At 41.3% G+C, this 16,570-nt stretch overlaps 1 protein-coding gene across 1 annotated transcript in view; it reads right to left on the bottom strand.

Annotated features, from left to right (window-relative positions):
* Window positions 1-16,570, bottom strand: part of MOB3B (MOB kinase activator 3B) — a 188,598-nt gene that overhangs the window by 16,165 nt on the left and 155,863 nt on the right. The gene's annotated exons all lie outside the window — the stretch shown is intronic.

The raw sequence follows: 16,570 nt of genomic DNA, 5'->3' as shown, positions 1-16,570 counted from the left end.
GCTCACGGGCCAGATATAGTCCACACCTATTTTGAATGGCCCATAAATGAAGGATAGTTTTTTACATTTTTAAATAGTTGAGAAAAAAAGAACAAAAGAATATTCCATGATAGAAACATTCTATGAAGCTCAAATTTCAATGTCCATCAAGGTTGTACTGGGACACATCAGGCCCATCCATATATGCATCATCTCTGGCTGCCTTCCCGCTTCAAAGGTAGAGGTGAGCACTTGTGACAGAGACTATTTAAGGCCCACAAACTAAAATGTTTAGTGTCTGGACCTTTTCAGAAAAAGTTGGCTGCACCCTCATCACACCCTGAGGATACAATGGCCAGGGTGACTCTATAGTTTTAAAGTCCATGGGATTATAAATGGTTCCCCAAGCTGCCAAGCTTGTAAAGTTGACCTGGCCATAAATAGTCCAATGTTTCTCCTGTTGTGGGTGAGCAGTGATGCTACATCAGGAAGAGAACACATGTAGTAAAACAAGAATAAACTCTATGTGCCTGCAGACCCTTAGAACAAAACTTGTATGGTTTTCAGAATATGGGAGGAGACATGACCCTTTCTTTTCTTAGTCTCTGGTTCCCAACTAATGAGCCATGAAAACAACATGGATTTTGCATAAAGGGAATGTGCTTCAGAGAGCTAAAGCAATTTTTACTGGTTAGGGCTCCTTCCTCACTTGTTCTGCTGATATTTTAGCATGAAGCTGCAATTTTAGACATTTTAGCAATCAAGGTGATTATGTGCTACTGTCATCACACCGTGTTTTGCTCTCAAAAGAAGAGGGAAATTGTCTAGTGCATCGAAGGTGGGTGGAAGTTCTGCCTCAGTTAAAGAGAAATAAAAACAGATAGCTTTTTTTCTCTGCATATTTGTTGTTCCCTTTCCTGGCATCAGTTGTACACCCTAAAGACCTGGTTCATATGTGAAAATAAAAAGCACGCATTTCAAAATGAAAAGGGTTCTAGAAATGGATGGTGGTGTGGGTTGTACAACAATGTGAATAGTTAAGATAGTAAATTTTATGTTATGTGTATTTTACCACAATTTAAAACAAAACAAAACAAAATAAAACAAAAATCCCATAGGTATCAATTTTGGAAAAAACGCATTTCAAAAGCTTCAAGGAAGAAGAATTTTTACATACAATTCCATTAACAAAATGGAAAAAAAAATCCACAGAGAAGAGGTTTTGAAAGATTTGAAGCTTTATTGGAAAAAATGAGCATCAGGGTGTAGTTTGTGTGTGTGTGATTGTGCACATATGTACATGCATACACTTATGCATGTGCACGTGCTTTCAAGAACATACTCATGTCCAACAAATTAAATCCTCTCTGATTACTGGCAACATCAGAAACAAAAAAATGTTTAGAATAATTCTTCCATTTAGAATAATCTATTAATACAAGATGCCAAACACCCTTGCACCAGCAACAGAAAACAGTCTTCCTGAGAACCTCTTACAACTCTAACATCTTGTACTACTGACACCAAAGGAGAAAACCACAGCCATGAGTATCTATGATTCCTCTGTAGTATATGCACAACGGCTGCTGTCACTGTCAAAGAAAGGGTGAGTTCCAAATAAAGCAAAAACCACATAGAAACTTTATGTTAAAAATGGAATTTAGATATGAACAGGAGTACCTGTTCCGTTCATATGAACTGAAGAGTCTACCTCTTCAATCATTAGGCCATAAAACTAAAACCAACTTATGCTGGATGTGGTCAAATATATTTATTTGACTCCTGCCCATTTGCCAATATTTTTCAAAGATTAATAAGATAAAATCCCTGGAGTGTCCTCGGTGAGCTCACTCAGTACTTTCGGCCCATTCCCCAGAGCAGAGGTGGTGTCCGGCAGGTTTCTGAAGGCTCTACTGTTTAGAGTGAACGTGTACAATAACAATAGCTGCTTCATGGCCCGGGCCTGGCAGCGACAGGGTCAACAATCTGAATGCCAACTGGCGATGACACTGGTCATGTCGAGTGAAGCCAAAGACAAAGGAACAGATGTGCTCTGTTCCTTGGGGCCAGCGGCACCACAGTCAATGCAGACCAGCAATGGTGATGGGGCATGGGAGCAGCAGGATGTGAGGCTGACACCAACTCAATCAAATGACCACTGTCTTGTCTGCTTAATTCGAACTGTGTACATTCCCCAATGCTTGCAAACACACACACACGTTCCCTGCCCCCCCAACTCCCTGCTCCCCTACTCCACTTCATATGCTTAGAAGTTCTGGGCTTTCAAGATAGGGAAAAGCTAAAAAAATTACACTTCAGTGCACTGTGGATGTGCTGCCAGGATTGTAATGGGCCAGACCCTGTCCTGCCTATGGTGGGCTCTATATAAGGCAGGAATGCAAAATGATGGCTCTTAGGCAAACTGCACACCTAGAAAGAATTTGTTAGGCCTATACGTTTAAAAAATGAGATGAAGTGAAATAAATGTAACAAAGTACAAGAACAGCTCTAATTAGTTGCCACCATTTAAAATTCTTAAGGGTTCACCTAAAATGTTGGGAGTTCCAATTTCTTTTGATTTGGAAATTCTGGGTCCCAACTTCCCTAGTGAAACCATTAGCTGGAGTCACATGGTGGTGGCTCCCAGATCTTCCTATTTCTTATTACCTACTTTCTAACACACATTTGCTACCTACCCGGCTTCTGTAGGCTTTGGGTTTGGGTCATCTGATCCACAGACATTAAGTTTCTTGAGGCATGCATCATGCCTTTTTAGTTGCCCCAGCACTCAGCACCAGCTCTTTATATACTGCCATGCTATTTGAGTCACTAAACAACGTACATTCCATGTGCTCAGAGCTGATGTGACTTGACTATGGCCTCACAGCCAGATGCTCTTCTATCCAAGGGCTAGAACCTTAGGAAATATCCTACTTCCAATCAATGATCAGAAATCATTTGAATCAGTGTGTCTCTGAGCAAAAATCTGCCTCAGCAGAGGTCGTGTCTGGGTTGTAGGGTCAGACTGCATGTGTTTAACTCCTGACCCCATAGAGTTGTGTGACATTGGACAAATTACTTCACCACTTTGTCTGATTTTCTTCTTCTCTAAAATGGAGATAAAAACAGTATTTATCTCATAAAGTTGCATACAGATTAAATGAGGTAATACATAAACCTATTTCCTATAGCACCTTGTCCACAGCTTTATTAAAAAATCTCCCTATCCTCAGATTATTTATTATATTCTCAGAATATAAACATATCAAATTTTTAAAAGTATATAATTATCATAGGCCATTTAAAGTTCCTCTATGTTGAGGTAGTTTAATAAGACATAGACATAAATCTCTACTATAAGTCTGTTTCAAAATAATTTCCTATTATAAATAAATAAAGTTTAAAAAAAGGCAGTGGACAATCTATGTCATTCTGAATCTACAACGTGCCAGAACTGGAAGGAAATCAAAATCTTCCCTAATCCAGCAGATTTATACTTTACTTTGGTAGCAGAAACCACTTCTTCTGATGCAACCTTATGTAAAAACCATTAATTAATGAAAAAACATGGCAAATATGGTTGAAGAGGAGGTGAGCACCCAGACTCTGGATCTGGCTTTACCCTGCATGTTCACAGAACCTGTTGCTAAGGACCACTGATTTGGGCTATGCACCCTCATTTTACCAGGGGGAAAACTAAGACCATTCATATCTCTACATGGATAGGAGGGTTCAAGTCAAGGACCAAGATTGACCTGTCACAGTATCCCCAGAGCCTAGCCATGTGCCTAGAACACAGGGCCCTGGCAGCACGAAGGTTTGTGTGATGAGGGCTCTAACATGTGTGAGGTGCCATGCTGAAGTGATGAGGTCTGGAGGTGATGGGCTTCTAGGGTGTGGTGATGATTGCTGCCAGCAAAATAACACCATTATGGTTTAGGGTCAGGGTATGGGTTAGGGTTAGGGTACAGGTTAGGGTTATGGTACCAGATTCTAGGGCAAGGGATGGGGTGGAGGAAAACAGCCACTTTTGTACTTAAGCTTTTTTTTTTTTTTATTTATGATAGTCACAGAGAGAGAGAGAGGCAGAGACACAGGCAGAGGGAGAAGCAGGCTCCATGCACCGGGAGCCCGACGTAGGATTCGATCCCGGGTCTCCAGGATCGCGCCCTGGGCCAAAGGCAGGCGCTAAACCGCTGCGCCACCCAGTGATCCCTGTACTTAAGCTTTTGTATTTTGCTTTTGTACCTAAGGGAACAAAAGCAGTGGGGTTAGATGCCATCTAAAAAAAAAATCAAGATGAGGGGGCCACTCTTCAGCTGAGGCATCTTACTGGACCTTCAATTCTGCCCAGACATTTGGGAATAGATTCTATTAGTTTCCAAGTGTGATGCCTGGACCACTTACATCAGAATTATCTGGGAGCTTATTAAAAATGCAGATTCATGAGCCCCATCCCAGAACTACTGAAACAAAAATTCTAGCAGTGGAACCTACGCATTTATTTTCCACAAGCTCCCCAGATGTTCTTATGTGGGAAAAGTCTGGAAAGCACCATACTCGATCTCACTGGGTTCACCAATGGTGGCACATAAGAGCTGTCTAGAGAGCTGTACTTTGCGTGGGCCCTACCCTTGGAGATTCAGATTCAATAGGCCTGGGATGGGGAAGGAGGGCTGAGATGCTTTCTGAACTCTCCCCAGGTGATATGCAGCAGAATGGTTTACAATTATTCATAACTGATTGCCAGAGGGAAGGGAGAGCCACCCGTCTCTGTGATATGAAATATTCCTGCTATTATAACCAATGAAAACACAGATATTCTAATTGGTACTCAGGGATAAATTGCTACTTTCCCTTTCAGTTTGTCTTGTTAACTAACCACCCAGGCAGCTGGGAGACAAAAGTTTTCAGTGAAGACTTGGCAAATCATTATTCTTGTGAACACTGAAGTTGTTTTAAAAATATATTGCATGCATTTACTAAGCATACATTAAAAATAAAGTTTACTGAAGCATACTCAGTCTTATAAAATGCTTCTACCTAAATGGACAATTTAATGAACTTTCATAGGGATTTGCTGCCAGGTAACTACCATGTTGAGATATGGAACATTTCCGTCTCCTCCGGAAATTCCCTCCTGTCCCATTGCAGTCAACCTCTACCACCTCCCCTGGCCCCCTGGCAACCACCAGTCTACTTCTGGACACTGTTGATTAGTTTAGAGTGCTAGAATTTGATATAAATGGGATCAAACAGTATGTACTTTTTCTGTTTTCTTTTGCTCAGCACAATTTTTTTTTAAAGATTTTATTTATTTATTCATGAAAGACATGGAGAGAGAGGCAGAGACACAGGCAGAGGGAGAAGCAGGCTCCATGCAGGGAGCCCGACGTGGGACTCGATATCGGGTCTCCAGGATCAGGCCCTGGGCTGAAGGCGGTGCTAAACCGCTGAGCCACCTGGGCTGCCCAAGCACAATGTTTTTAAAATTTCTCTGTAACATGAATTAATATTACTTGTTTCTTCTGTTTCAAAGGTAAGAGCACAAGACTGCAGTGCACTCTTTAAAGAATGAAGGCAAATTTCTGGAGTGATGGAGGGCAGATTCCTGAGACAACTGGCTTCACTGTCTTCTTCAAGGAGCTTGGCTAGGAATGGGAGGAGATGGCTACCACTCTGAGGTAACGGTCATGGGAGTTTTCACTGAGGCAAGTGATTACTGGAAAATGAGCACTTTGGAGGCAGCAGACCTGAGCTACAGAATGTGGGAAATGAAAAAAGGGAAAAGCACAGGCCAAAGGCAAACACCGCCTGTTAAAAATTTGGTCTCTGTAGTAGCTTAAAAATATATTAGAAAATTCTTTGATATTTCTCTCTTCAAGAAATAGAGATGAATTCCCCCTCTTAAGTGTGGGCTGGACTGACTGACTCACTTCCAAGAATAGAAAATGGTAGAGGGGTGGTTTATCACTTCCGATACTAGTCCTTAACAGTTTGGTGGCTTCCATCTTGGTTTCCCTCTTTGGGCTCAGGGAACAGTTAGCACAGACCCAACATGGTGTTGAGTGAGGGAGGTCTCTCTGAGGAAGGGACAATTAAGCCACAGCTTGCAGGCTGAGCAGGACTCAGGAGGACATGGAGGCTGAGGGCTCACGTGGATCTCTGGCCTGGATGTGGGAGGACACAGCCCATTCAAGAAACTCTATGAAGTTCTCTTTGGAGTAATCTGCATTTCTCTTTCTTCATCCAAACCTACCTGTATGCATTCATTTTTATTTATTGGTCCAGATACACTTAGATTCACAATGTAATAGGAATCTGCTAGCACTAGAAGTGTGGAACTAATATTGATTCATATACTATGTTCTAGTACTATACTATGGCCTAGCTGGCTTTGTGGGTGGCTGATATCTCTGAACCTATGCATAAAATTATTTCACAGGAAGAGGTGTTCCTAAGACCACACAAGTCCCTAGGATAGAGACTGCCCATGCTCTTATCTTCATGCTTTTATGTGGAGGAACAGGTGGGTGGTGAGAGAAGATATACTGTTATATTTCAATAAATAAAACCTTCTCGAATTCAAATCCCAATATTCATTTGACATCTTTTGGAGCCAAAGAATCTAGTCTTATCTGGCAGGAAAATTTGAACTAGTCTAGACTACACAAAGCAGCCCAAATTTGGCAGTCTTATCTATGGGCATCAAGCCATACTGACTATTCCCATTTTCATATAAATGCTCACAGAGATGAATTATATCCTACTGTGACTGACACTCTGCAGCAATTTCCAATACAGCAGACATAATAAAGTGTAATTATGATTTGGTGCTCCAGAGACCAATAGCACTCCTGAGGTACTGAGCTGTTCTCTGACATGGAGATTCTGACAATAGACCTAGGGAGAAACACTGAATGTATGATTTTGAGTTTTATCTGTTCTTCATCTGTAAACTAGGAGAGCAGTGGCCAACCAGTAGACACAGGTGGCTTTTGAGCACTTGAAATGTGACTATTAAGATCAAGAAAGTAATTTTAATTTTAGTGAACTATAAGTAACCATGAATAGTTAGTAGCAACTGTATTGGATGGTGCAGCTCTCAGTAATGGATCAAAGGGTATGATTCTTTAAAATCATGAGTTTCTTAAAGAATGGAAATGTATCTTATGTAACTGTCATTCTGGCACTCAGTGCAGTGTCTGGAATATAGGTTTTTAAAAAATACTTTTTAACAGACACTCAGCAGCCAGAAGAGAACTGAGCTCATAATAGAGAAGGTAGATTATATAACACTGCATAGTTAATATTTCCCAAAGGGTATTTCAAAGCTTTAGATATGCAAAATACTCTGTAGAGAAAGGATTCCCTGATCAAATAAATCTGCACGTCTGTCGCATGCTTTACCTGGAGGGGTAGGACGCACATTAGGGTGTTAAAGACACCAGAATAGCTTTATTGACTCATTGTTTCCCATGATTACTTGACCAGGGAACTCCCCTTTCATATAATGCCTTTTGACATCCCTTAGAATTAACAGATTCTGGGAAAAATACTTTGGGAGATGCTGTAGTAATGACAGAGTGAGGGAAACTTCCAATGAATTCCTTGAAAGCAGGGCCCTGATTTTCAGCACATGCTCAGCAAGCAATAAATGTTTACTGAATGGTCTAGAAATAATTCCCTTCCGCTAAACATCAGAAGCAGTCTAAAACCATTCCCATTCAGCCAAGATAAGAGATAAGGCAGTGTGTGACTTGTAAGCCCAGGCATTCTTAGGCTGCCGAGGCAGGCATACCTGCAGAACTGGAAGATAATCATTACACAGAAGTATGTAATGGCAAACTGGAACAGAAATAATACGAGTTTTGAAATGTGTGTGTGTGTGTGTGTGTGTGTGTGTGTGTGTGTGTGTTCATAATCTCTATGCCCAATGTGGGGCTCAAACTCATGACCTTGATATCAAGAGTCACATGCTCTGCTGAGCCAGCAAGGAGCCCCTGGAAATATACTAATAGTGTTTTAAGACTTTGTACTTTAAAAGTTAAACCACAATTGGGAATTCACTGTGATTAGAATATTAACCTCCATACAAAGGAATCAATCCAGAGATATAGGGTAAATACATCCAGATAAAACAGGATGGTTCCTAGGGTTAAGAAGAGAATGGTCCTAAGGAAAAAAAAAAAAAAAAAGATAATACAAGAATCTGATTGAGACCAGGGTGGTACTAGTTTCTTACTTATTTCCTTAGTTACTTCTGGGCTTTGGGCTTTGCTAATACTTAATAAGAAGGGATTGAAATTAACTCTAGATCCACATGATAATTTCAGCTAAAAATTATTTATGGTTATTATACATACACATATGCTTAAGTTTAATGAAATGTACATAGACCATTCCATGGTCAAGAATAATCTCTTTTCAATGAATCCCTTTTGTTCTCTCTTAAAACTTGGAAGTAAAAAAAAAAACTTCAAAAATCTTTTCAGATCCAAATGAGTAGAGGAATCCAAATGGGAAAAACACCAAGCAAAATCTTTCATCAAGGTCATGAAACCCTTTGCAGTGAGGTGCCTGTCCCCGCAGGGCTGGATATGTTACATATACAGAATCCACAGATTTCATATGCTCTAAAATCACTGAGATCTGCCCCCTTAAAACAGAGGCTTCAAAATGAAAAATGCATACACATTGTAAAGATAATAATACTACCTCAACATCCTACTCCAGGAGGGACCACTCCATATCCAGGGAAAGTTGAATTGTTTAGTCCCTGGTAATTGTGTAATCTATCTCCAACTACAGTCACAACGTGGTCTGTACCACCACCAGCTTGCTCCTTTGAGCATTTCTGTCACAGCAACTCTGTGAAGAGGGGAGCAGAGGGCATGGCCAGAGATAGCAGAGAGGGCACTCAGAGCCACTGGTCCTGGACCCACAGACCATATCTGATCCTTGACCCAACCAAAACCAAAAAATACCCCAAAAATTAAAACCAGTCATCATCCTACAAACCAGAAGCAAAAGGTCTCTGGACATCAGGAGAGAATAAATAAACTGAACTGAAAAAAGACATGTGGCTGATTTTGCCACATTCCCAGTAACTCAGCACAATGCAGTTCATTGAAAATAACCCCACATTTCTTTGCTATTTTTCAAATTGACACTTTACAGTATGTCTGCCAAGGCTCTTAAAATGGTCTCTGGCTGGCATTCCCACTCAGCTGTGTTGCCCTGAACAACCACTACCAGCTGATGCCACGTTAGACACACACACATACACATTGTCTAAATTGACAAAGCTCCGGGAATGCAAACTCCAGCTACTCTCTGTGCCAGCGTATCCCCTTTGATGCCATAGTGGGCTTTAACCCATGAAAGTCTCACCAAACAAGAAGAGGCCACCTTGGACCAGAGATGATGAAGCTGGGGACATGCCAAAGATCATAATCTCAGTACTCAAGCTGCGGGGACTCCTGTTATGGGCTCTTTTACATATGAGAAAACTGAGGCCCAGAAGTATTACATGCCTTGCTCGGGGCTGGACAACTACTGCAGTAACATAATAGCAGGAGCATCACTGTAGTAGAGGCCCAACTGCCAGACTCCTAGGCTGAAGACCTTTCTTCTTTAATCCCTGTGCCCATGTCTAAGCCACTGGGCTGCAAGTCAAGGAAACTGCCTGACAAGAAGCATCCCAGAGGACTTTGCACAGATGATGTTTAAAAGAAAATGTTCTTTTTAGAAGCCCACAGTGACTCTTTTGGGGAGCAGCTCCAGTCATGTGAGATGCTCTGCTTCTTTGCACAGCCCTGATCTGATCTTGCCATTACAGGCCAACCTTGGACACTCCACTCAACCCAGCATCTTCGAGGGGAGTGCAGGAAAGACCTGGCCACCTCTTAGGGTTATAGAAGGTCAGCAATTCTGTGCTTAGATGGGTCGTGCTGAGGACTTTATGGAACAAGGCTTTCCAAATCTTTGGTCTCCAAAGTACCCTGGTCCTAAGGTATATATTGTTAAAGAGGTGGTTTTGAACTAAAGCTTAAAATCATTAGGTGCATGAAACTCAATCATTAGCCAACTGGGGGAGGAGTAGGAGCTTTGGTGTGACAGAATGGCAGTAATGGCAGAGAGGGATGTAGTTTAGGTATGGAGAAACTGCCAACCACACCTGTTTGAGGTAAAGGTAACAAGTGTGAGGAAAAGTAATATATGTAAAGAGCTTAATGGAATGAATAGCTGGAACACAAGAAATGGAGCTTTTATTTCTTGAAAATGCTTGTGTGCCTTGTGCATGCTAAGAATTCAGTGATGGGTGTCCTACAATGATGTAGGAGAACCGAGGAGTGAGAATGAACAGGGCCAGGTTTCTTTTCTTTCTGTGAAGCCCTCCCCTGTGAGGAGCTTCATCTCCCTCTCATCTCCCTCTTTCCATCTTCGTCTTCTGTCCCCCATGCAACACTGGTGGGTGGGGTGGGGGCCCAGGTGGAGGCAGGGAGGGAAAACTCAAAATTTAGAGACATATCACATAGGTGAAGTGTTGTCCAAAGTTTACTTCATGGATCATGATCTTTTTTTTTTTTTTTTTTTGATCATGATCTTTATAAAATGTTAATGAGTGATAACAAAAGAAAAAAAGATTTCAGGAGTCAAACGTTGTTACATTGAGTGGGTCGTACAAAACTGAACCGATTTCTTCACTGCATTGACTTCTCAAAGCCTTTAATCTGCAATTATACACTGTGGGTCTTCAGGGCGGGAGATGATGTAGCATTTTGTAAACTCACACTTGACCAAGGGAAAGACGTTTGTTTTCACCCAGCATGACTCATGACCAGCCTTTTCTTTTGAATAGAGTTGACACACAATGTCACATTAGTTTCAGGTGTACAATATAGTGATTGCCAAGTTTATACATTACAATATGCTCCCTTGCTATCTGCCACCATATAGCGCTATTACAATATCATGGACTATATTCCCTCTGCTGTGTCTTTTATTCCCATTACTCATTCCAGGACTCACATTTTCAGGAATACTCTTGGCCAATACTGATCCTTAAGATTTTTCTTCTTTGCTTTACTTTCCCATCCTACTGAGCTAGCCTCTAATCCTAGAGAAGAGATGAAATGCTAAAAATAGTAATTCTCACATCTGAGAGTAATTGTCATGTAGTGTCTTGCTCCTCAGAGTGTGGTCTGGGAACAGCTACACTGACTTCACCTGGGAGCAAAATGTGCACGCTCAAGTCCCACTCCAGGTGTACTGGATTGGAATCTACATTTTGGCAACACGTCCAGGTGATTCATATGCACAGTAAGTTTGAGATGAAGATTCAGGGTGCTTGGTAGTAGGCAGTTACCTCAATTCTGATTTGGCATATCTGTGTTGAGGCCCAGAGACTCACATTTTAAAATGTCACCTCCTGAAGATTCTGATGCAACTGGTGTAATGACCGCTATTAAGAAACACTGATTTGATCAAAGAGCTTCTACAGCCCAAGTGGCCCGCTTATAAGGTAAAAGAGCAGCCCCTGATAACATTTGGCTTCCCAGCAGCACCTCTGCAAGGTAGGTGCATAACAATCACCTCATTGTTAGAAATAAGGAAATGAAATCCTGGAGAGAGAAGGAGAAGGCTCTGGACCAAGGTCACCCAGAGGTCAGCAGGTGCATGTGGGTGAGCATACAACCCTCCTGCCTTTCCTCCCCATCTCCTCAACCTCTCTCCTCCCCCATCATCAGCTCTTTATTCACCAGCAACTGCACTGCTAACAGCCCTCTCTGAGTCTGCTTTTGTGTGTAGTGAAAGGCCAACAAAACACTGCTGGTTATTTGTGCTTGCTAATGATAATTCTGATTAGCTCAATTTTGTCAGCTGACTCAAGCTGCCAGGGGCCCACAGCAGCCTGCTTATTCAATCAGGGCCTGGCCTATTTTCTAATTACTAGCATCATTTGGGCTCGGTTCCTCCAACTGTGAATTTGTTTGAGTTCAAGTCATCTTCAGCTGTTTCATTTACATGAGAAATGGATAATCTGTCACGTCTGTGTCTCCTCTCCAGTCTCCCCCTCCCCGTTGGAGACCAGATGAAATGGGTTCCCAGGCTGCTGCTGACCAGCAGGTCCCAGTGGGAGCCATGTGGCAAGCCCTTTGGGAGATGGACACACTGGCCTTCCTCATTGCGCTGGCCAGAGTGACCTCTTCCCAGCTTCTGAATTCCAAATTGTATTCCCACTCTGAGGCCTGAGACGGTGACCAACTGTCCCAGTTTGCCGGGGACTGAGAATTTTCCCAGGACATGAAACTTTTAGTGCCAAATCGGGGAGGGTTAGTCACCTGGACACAGTAGTATGAGAATGTTCAACAACCCCCCACCCAGGTGATCTAGTTAGAATCTAAAATAGAGAACTGACTGGACGTTGGGGTCCTATTTTTCTCTATCAGGGCTAAGACTGATGATGCATCCCTTCATTGCTCTGTGACTAATTTTGCTTTTAATCTCTACTGCTAATCCAATAGGATGAAGCTTTATTTCCTACAATAAATAAGTATAAGTCTGCTGGCATGTTCTGAGATGAAGGTGGCTCCAAGGAGAAATAATTGGTGTGTAATTCCTTTGAATGGAGGCACATCATCCCCAAAGTACTCTTCCTAATTCAAAACACATTAAGCATTTAGTATGTACTTGGCAACATGGACATGAGAGCATATATCCTGTATAGTCCCAACCCTCAAAGAGTTGACCATCCCACAGGAGACACCAATACAAATACAATAAACTATGTTACAAGGCTACCTAGGGGATCATTAGGATGGCAAAAGGCCATGGGAGCTGAGAAGGGAGAACTGGGGTACCTCCGCTTATGTGCCAGCTCCTTTATATTCATTATCTCATTTAACAGCCAACATTTCTTAAGCACTTACCATGTGAGTAATCCATTTAATTTTTACAATTCAATGATTATCCTCATTCTATGAATAAGGAAAATAAGGCTTTGAAAAACCAACTATCTTGCTCAAGACTGCAAGTTAGTGAATGAAGAGTTTGAACCAGAGAGTCTGAGTCTTATTTTAAGCACTGAGACTGAATCTCCTACCCTGTGGTGTGCTAGATTCTCAACCAGTGTGCTGGACGCTTAGTCAACATCAGACAAAAGTTACAAGGTAGGCTCTGGGAACAGAAGAGGGTGGCTGTGCATGGCGGAAGCATGGCAGAGAGAAACATGAGGAGGGGTCTCTGAGTTCTACACTGTAGAATCCCAAGGCATGATATGAGGAATGTCCCACTGGAGGTGTGGGAACTCTGGGAATGCTGACATTCTAAAGGAAACTGGCTGGCCTTCTGGCCCTTTGCTGCTTTAGATTCTAAAGAATGTATGCTAGAATGTGAAGCCAAATGCCTGACTTCTTTATCATCCTTCAAGAGCTCAAGATTAGTATGTCATTATTTTTCATTTTTTAGACTGCATCTGTAAATTTTTGAAAGCATCTTTCTTATGCCTTAGAACATCTGAACAACTTATGTTGCATATACAGGATATTTGATAGATGCAAATAAAATAAAAATGTATTGATTTGCATATTTTGGCTGATTTTAATATGTTCATTGCTATAGCCAACTTAGAAGTTAGGTGTTCTAGCACTATCAACTACTGAACGTGCTCATTTCAGTAATAACAATCCACAAATACAGTCTTCTTAGTGGACACTGGACTATGCTAACTATCCAGAGCCTGACATTATATAATTATTGTCCTCAGAAACATTCTCAATATCTTTTTGTTACTTCATAGGTTTTGGGTTGTAAAATGAACACATAATTTCAGACAATTAAGCACAGAAAACACTTGTTAATATGTAAAAGCATTAAAATTAATCACCCTGCAATGATAATTAAGAAAACATAAAGGTAGGAAGGATACTGTTTCAAGCAAGATCTAAAGAAATAAAAGGTTCTAGGGGAAAAAACTGATACCCTTTTGCTCACTTCCACTGTTAACAACTCTTGGTTAATCCAATCAGTTTTTCCTCAGGCCTCCAAAGAGGCTTTCATCTGGAATATTGGGCCATCCAGGCCTGTCTGTGACTCGACTTCCAGGCAGCTCCAGGCACTGCCAGGTGTTAGAATCCATGGGGCTCTTCTTCAGTTATAGAAAATAACAGAGTTTTTTGATGGCAAAGAAAGGCCTTCTCTACTAGCTCATACTCAGCTTTGTCTTACAATGGCCTTTATGCTTCTAGATGTATAGAAGAAATTGACTTTTGGCTCTATCTATCTGGTGTTTCTGCTCCTCTAGCTCAGTGAAACTAAAACAGTGAGTGCTTAGGAGAACATTTTTCTTCTGGTGGACCTTTGGGGAAGGTCCTCACAGTTCCTCCACCCTTTTCATTTCTATGGCCCCTAGTCACTCTTTCCTTTGTCCTTGACATTTTCTAAAATTAGCTTTATCAACTCTTTCCAGGCTCTTAACTCCCTTGAGATGTTTGCACAACTTTTACTTCTTGTAGTGACTGTTTACCCATGCCTGCCTTTAAACAGGACAAAGTAGGAGAACTCATCAGGAAGCATTTCAGTTTCCACACTACTTGTCCAACTGAATTCAGAGACAACTTAGCTCCTGCCCATAAGAATTTTCTAGAAAGCTACTGTAAAAGAAAATGAAGAAAAAAAAGTACTTCCTTAGCTAGTGTTATATCTTATTTGTGCCCAGAAAGTCTTGCTTTGTTCCAGAACTCCTGGTGATGCAAACAAAAATATTTTTTTTACCATGTACTTTCATAGCACAATAACAGATTTCAAGTTGAGAAATTCTAAAGGTGATCTTTAAGCTTTTTTTTTTGCCAGATACAAGTACTGTACCATATTAAAATGTCTTTTTCTTTTTTCGTATTTTGATTCTTTAACATCATAGCCTTGCTATAACCTTGGAGGGCAGCTCCTTCCAGGACTAGACAATTCCTGATGTAGTAAACAACTCACTCTCCAGCTATTTACTCCCCAATTAATACAAACTAATAAATCCAAAGCGCATAACCCCAACCACCTCTTCTATGTCTCTCACCCTTAGGGCTACTATTACCTTCCCCTAGTCACCCAGGGCCAGGTTCCACACAATTAAGACAGCCCCAAATCCCCAGAGCCTCCTGAAATGATTCAAATTAGTCAATTCAATTCTAGTTTGACTCACTGGAATTAGTTTAGTTTGACTCACCTGTTCCTTCCCTGAGGGGCTACATTAAGGCTTTGGCCCACATTTTCCCTGCTACCTTTGCCTCTGACCAGCCCTGGTAGTTCCCCATGTGCTCCCCCTCTCCCTCCTCATGATATGGTGTGTCCCCTTCTCTTTGGATCTATAATAATTTATCTTTTCAATGGCAATGGTTTCCTGATCTGTTGGCCTCACCACACATAAATAACAATAAAACCTATATTTTAAAAACATGTACATAAAGAAAAAGGTGTAAGGACTAGCCTTGCCTTTGCTTTGCTCATTATTCAAATGGACTTGGATGAAAGTTAGTTGCTCTGTAAATTGTACTTTGCAAAACTGACACTTCTAATGTTTCAAGGAAAAAAAACCATGATTTTAGTATAAAGCACTGTACTATATTGGTTAAGAAAGTACTTAGTAGAGCTGACTAGAAATAGCTGTGATGAGGGCATCCACATGAAGATATTACATGTTACAAAAGATTTTGGGAGTTTTAAGGTTCTTCGGCTTCTAAAGTACAGATTGAGTCCATCTGTAAAAATACCTTATGAAGAAAATACAAGGACCTCCCCATTCACCTAAACAATCATTGTAAATTTTTTTAAAAATCAAATGTTTTGGGGATCCCTGGGTGACTCAGTGGTTTAGCGCCTGCCATTGGCTCAGGGCGTGATCCTGGAGTCCCGGGATCTAGTTCTGCATCAGGCTCCCTGCATGGAGCCTTCTTCTCCCTCTGCCTGTCTCTCTGCCTCTCTCTCTCTCTCTCTCTCTCTCTCTCTCATGAATAAATAAATAAATAAATAAAATCTTAAAATCAAATGTTTTGGATTTTAATACATCCTATTAAAACTGCATCACAAGAGATTCAGTATGAAAAGCAAAGTCCTAGGGCAGCCCGGGTGGCTCAGCGATTTAGCGCCACCTTCAGCCCAGGGCATGATCCTGGAGACCTGGGATCGAATCCCATGTCAGGCTCCCTGCATGGAGCCTGCTTCTCCCTCTGCCTGTGTCTCTGCCTCTCTCTCTCTCTCTCTCTCTCTCTCTCTCTCTCTCTCTCTCTCTTTCTCTCTCTCTCTCTGTGTTCTAATAAATAAATAAAATATTTTTAAAAATCTTAAAAAAAAAAAAGTCCTAGAGATACTGTATTCTCACCTGGAGCTTACTATCTATCTCCAACTCTGGATTCAAAGCTACTTCAAGGAAGTTGTGCTTCACTTTGCATGCCTAGCAGTGGACACACAGGAGGTACTAAATATATGTTTACCAACTGAAGGGATAGTTCTGAATATCTTTGAATAGAGGGGTAACAGATGACATAAGAGATCAAAGATGCTCATTTAAGGGATTATGTAAATAGGTGGCTGGTTT

This window comes from Vulpes vulpes, chromosome 12, assembly GCF_048418805.1.
Source record: "Vulpes vulpes isolate BD-2025 chromosome 12, VulVul3, whole genome shotgun sequence".
NCBI lineage: Eukaryota > Metazoa > Chordata > Mammalia > Carnivora > Canidae > Vulpes > Vulpes vulpes.
The sequence above is the reverse complement of the archived record's forward strand: the minus strand, read 5'-3'. Positions and strand labels throughout refer to the sequence as shown.